Below are 5,158 nucleotides of genomic sequence, written 5' to 3'. Positions count from 1 at the left end.
CGCGGATGGATTCTCCCGCCGGGCGCGCACGGCGTGCCACAAGTTTCCAAAGTGAGAATAAGTTTCTGCAGCGAGAGCGACGGGGCGGCGGAGCGCGAAGGTCAGTGGGCGACCCCCTCCCCACCCCGGGGGTGGGACCTGCAGCTCCGGCAATCACCTCGGGTGGGGATTTGCCAAAGAGAATGTCGATGCCGTGGTGGTGGTGGTGGTGGGGGGCAGTGATGAAGCCGGCTGCAGTCTGCCCGGTTCCGGGGGTGGTGGTGGTGGGGGGCAGTGATGAAGCCGGCTGCAGTCTGCCCTGTTCCGGGGGTGGTGGGGGGCAGTGATGAAGCCGGCTGCAGTCTGCCCGGTTCTGGGGGTGGTGGTGGGGCAGTGATGAAGCCGGCTGCAGTCTGCCCGGTTCTGGGGGTGGTGGTGGGGCAGTGATGAAGCCGGCTGCAGTCTGCCCGGTTCCGGGGGTGGTGGGGGGCAGTGATGAAGCCGGCTGCAGTCTGCCCGGTTCCGGGGGTGGTGGGGGGCAGTGATGAAGCCGGCTGCAGTCTGCCCGGTTCCGGGGGTGGTGGGGGGCAGTGATGAAGCCGGCTGCAGTCTGCCCGGTTCCGGGGGTGGTGGGGGGCAGTGATGAAGCCGGCTGCAGTCTGCCCGGTTCCGGGGGTGGTGGGGGGCAGTGATGAAGCCGGCTGCAGTCTGCCCGGTTCCGGGGGTGGTGGGGGGCAGTGATGAAGCCGGCTGCAGTCTGCCCGGTTCCGGGGGTGGTGGTGGTGGGGGGCAGTGATGAAGCCGGCTGCAGTCTGCCCGGTTCCGGGGGTGGTGGTGGTGGGGGGCAGTGATGAAGCCGGCTGCAGTCTGCCCTGTTCCGGGGGTGGTGGTGGTGGGGGGGCAGTGATGAAGCCGGCTGCAGTCTGCCCGGTTCCGGGGGTGGTGGTGGTGGGGGGCAGTGATGAAGCCGGCTGCAGTCTGCCCGGTTCCGGGGGTGGTGGTGGTGGGGGGCAGTGATGAAGCCGGCTGCAGTCTGCCCGGCTCCGGGGGTGGTGGTGGTGGGGGGTGGGTTTCTTCTGTTCAACTCCTCTGCCAATTCCCGGGGGGCGACCCCCGCTCGAGGCAGAGTGCGGCCCCACATCGGGTGGGGCTCTCTCTCTCATGCCCGGTCGGGTGAGGGCGAGATGCAGAAGGTTTCCGACGCCCGGACACAAAAGGGGGTGATGTTCCGAGTGCCGGTCTGTCTGAGGATGTTGCGACTGACTCGGCGGCGTTGATGAGGTGTCTGTCTCTGTTCTCTGTAACCGGGGTTCTGCCGACCCGGGGCGGGGCGCGCTCAAAGCTCCCGCTGGGAAATTATGCAATTATCTTCTTCGGGGACGAGTGTGTTTTGTGAAGGCAGCTTCCTCCGGAAGCCCAGATTAAATGAGTACCCAAGGCGAGATTGCGGTGACGGGGTGGGGGGGGAAGAATGCAGGCGTCGGCACCCGGTGTTGGCGGAGGGGTTAGAGTCACCCCCCTGTCAGTGGGGTGGGTGGGGTGGCCGACAGCCCTGGTTCTGGAGGTCCCGTCACCTTTCGGTGCGGTCCCAAGTTAGAACCGGCCAGTTTCCCACCCGCCGACCGACTCGGGGTGGACTTTTCCAACCTCATTGCCCACCCCGGCGAGGGTGAAGTTGAGCCTGAAATGGGGACAGATGGTGGAGCGGGTCTCACGCGAATCGCCGTTGTGGGTTTCACGGGGGGGAGACCGCAAGCGCCCTTCTTTAAATGGGAGCTGTTCTGCCCCCGACGGAGTAAAGCCACCCCGCTTCGAATGGATACCGTTAGTTACCTTGTGAGGATTTATTTCCGCCTCGTAAAACCGTCTTTCGTCCGGCCCGACACCCCCTTTGAGTGAGTGATGGGGGGGGGGGGAATTCAGGTGGTGAGTCTGCGGACGGCCAAGACTCTGGGTATACTTGAAGCGGAGGTGGAGAGCTTCTTGAGTGGTTGGGGAGGGGTAGTGGGATGGAATTGGGGGAGAGAGAGAGAGCAGACTCGATGGGCCGAACGGCCCCGATTCTGTCCCTAGGTCTTCTGGAATGGAGCGAGCTCCGTTAATCGTGGACTCTGTCACCGGATGTGCACTGTCGGATTGGACTGGGGACTCCCACAAAGATTGGGCATTATGCCCCGGAGGGTTGTAGATTGGGTTGGGATGGAAGCTCTCTGGGTACACTCCCCCCTCCCCGCCCACAGGAGGCGCTGGGGGCACAGGTAGGGGCCGCCATTTCAATTGCCACCCACTGCAGTGCCGTGCAGGGACCAGGGACGTGACCTTTAGCCTGAGTGACCACCTCTACCCCCCCCCCAACGGTCTCCCCCACAGAGGGCTGCTGCCTAGCGGTTACCACAGCCCCCGGGGCATCCCAGAGATCTCGGGGCTGAATCCTCTGTGAGGGGTCCCTGTGGAACGTGTGGGGCTCCTCCCGCACCCCAAAGACTATCTGGTCACTGGAAGTTGCCCTGGGGTCAGGTTAGGGTTAAACCGGGGTTGTGGGGCGAGTGTACCTCTAAATATTATCCCGTCTGGTATTGGGGGGGTGTGGGGAATCGAACTCAGCTGACGAGAGTAGTGAAAATTAGTCAGATCCATCAGGGGCCCTGACCTCCGTAGCGCCCAGGACCTCTTCAAAGAGCGGTGCCTCATCGTGAAAGAGCCCCCCCCCCCACCACCCAGGTCATGCCCTCTTCACATTGCTGCCCCCCAGGAAGGAGGCAGAGAAGCTTGAAGATGATTCAGGAAGAGCTTCTTAAACATAGAAGTATGGAAAACCTACAGCACAACACAGGCCCTTCAGCCCACAAAGCTAAGCCGAACATGTCCCCACCTTAGAAGTTTACCCACAGCCCTCTATTTTCTAAGCTCCATGTACCTATCCAAAAGTCTCTTAAAAGACCCTATCGTATCTGCATCCACCACTGTCGCCGGCAGCCCATTCCACACACTCACCACTCTCTGAGTAAAAAACTTACCCCTGACATCTCCTCTGTACCCTCTCCCCAGCACCTTAAACCTGTGTCCTCTCGTGCTAGCCATTTCAGCCCTGGGAAAAAGCCTCTGACTATCCACACTATCAATGCCTCTCATCATCTTATACACCTCTATCAGGTCACCTCTCATCCTCCGTCGCTCCGAGGAGAAAAGGCAGAGTTCACTCAACCGATTCTCACTGGGCATGTTCCCCAATCCAGGCAACATCCTTGTAAATCTCCTCTGCACCCTTTCTATGGCTTCCACGTCCTTCCTGTAGTGAGGCAACCAGAACTGAGCACAGTACTCCAAGTGGGGTCTGACCAGAGTCCTAAATAGCTGCAACATTACCTCTCGGCTCCTAAATTCAATTCCGCGATTGATGAAGGCCAATACACCGTACGCCTTCTTAACCACAGAGTCAACCTGTGCAGCTGCTTTGAGTGTCCTATGGACTCGGACCCCAAGATCGCTCTGATCCTCCACACTGCCGAGAGTCTTACCATTAATACCATATTCTGCCATCACATTTGACTTACCAAAATGAACCACCTCACATTTCCCTGGGTTGAACTCCATCTGCCACTTCTCAGCCCAGTTTTGCATTGTATCGATGCCCCGCTGTAACCTCTGACAGCCCTCCACACTATCCACAACACCTCCAACCTTTGTGTCATCAGCATACTTACAAACCCATCCCTTCACTTCCTCATGCAGGTCACTTATAAAAATCACGAAGAGTAGGCACTCCACTGGTCACCAGCCTCCATGCAGAATATGACCCATCTACAACCGCTCTTTGCCTTGTGTGGACAAGCCAGTTCTGGATCCACAAAGCACTGTCCCCTTGGATCCCATGCCTCCTTACTTTCTCAATAAGCCTTGCATGGGCTACCTTATCAAATGCCTTGCTGAAATCTCTTCCTCTCTGCCATCCAATTTCTGAATGGACATTCAACCCATGAACACTACTTCACCCCTTTTCTGCACTATTTAACTATTTATATATATGTATTGACAATAATTTGTTTTTTTTTCTTTATTCCTGTGTGTTGCGTCTTTACTGCTACAAACTTCACGAGGCCTGCTGGTGGTGTTAAATCTGATTCTGATATCCAGTTAGCCTATTGAAGAGTTTTACGTGAGCTGTCTTAACCAGTGATTCCTCAGGTTGATGGAACCCACACAAAATGCTGGAGAAGCTCAGCAAGTTAGGCAGCACCTGTGGAGAAGAGGAAGACAGTCAGTGTTTCAATAGACAATAGATGCAGGAGCAGGCCATTCGGCCCTTCTAGCCAGCACTGCCATTCACTGTGATCATGGCTGATCACCCACAATCAGTACCCCGTTCCTGCCCTCTCCCCGTATCCCTTGACCCCACTATCTATAAGAGCTCTATCTAACTCTCTCTTGAATGCATCCAGAGACTTGGCCTCCACTGCCTTCTGGGGCAGAGCATTCCACATATCCACCACTCTCTGGGTGAAAAAGTTTTTCCTCAACTCCGTTCTAAATGGCCTACCCCTTGTTCTTAAACTGTGGCCTCTAGTTCTGGACTCACCCATCATCGGGAACATGCTTCCTGCCTCCAGCGTGTCCAATCCCTTAATAATCTTATACGTCTCAATCAGATCCCCTCATCCTTCTAAATTCCAGTGTATACAAGCCCAGTCGCTCCAATCTTTCAACATATGACAGTCCCGCCATTCCGGGAATTAACCTTGTGAACCTGTGCTGCACTCCCTCAATAGCAAGAATGTCCTTCCTGAAATTTGGAGACCAAAACTGCACACAATACTCCAGGTGTGGTCTCACCAGGGCCCTGTACAGCTGCAGAAAGACCTCTTCACTCCTATACTCAATTCCTCTTGTTATAAAAGCCAGCATGCCATTAGCTTTCTTCACTGCCTGCCATACCTGCATACTTGCTTTCATTGACTGGTGTACAAGAACACCTAGATCTCTTTGTACACCCCCTTTTCCTAACTTGACTCCATTTAGATAGTTTCGGCCCATTGAAACTTTTTCCCGTTGATGCTGCCTGGCCTGCTGAGTTGTGTTGCTTTGGATTTCCAGCATCTGCAGATTTACTCTTGTTAGTACCCATGATGGTCTGTGGTATGTCACCTGCTCTCCAACGTAGCAGAGCTGCGATCAGCCTCAC

At 56.3% G+C, this 5,158-nt stretch overlaps 1 protein-coding gene across 1 annotated transcript in view; it reads left to right on the top strand.

The window, feature by feature from the left end:
- Positions 1-5,158, top strand: part of LOC132385571 (DNA-binding protein Ikaros-like) — a 207,128-nt gene continuing 201,970 nt past the window's right edge. Inside the window, exon 1 of the mRNA XM_059957736.1 lies at positions 1-100. The gene's annotated coding sequence lies outside the window, so the exon portion shown is untranslated. The remainder of the gene's footprint in view (positions 101-5,158) is intronic.

Source organism: Hypanus sabinus, assembly GCF_030144855.1.
Source record: "Hypanus sabinus isolate sHypSab1 chromosome X1 unlocalized genomic scaffold, sHypSab1.hap1 SUPER_X1_unloc_1, whole genome shotgun sequence".
In the NCBI taxonomy this organism is placed as follows: domain Eukaryota; kingdom Metazoa; phylum Chordata; class Chondrichthyes; order Myliobatiformes; family Dasyatidae; genus Hypanus; species Hypanus sabinus.
This window is presented reverse-complemented; position numbering and strand designations above follow the sequence as displayed.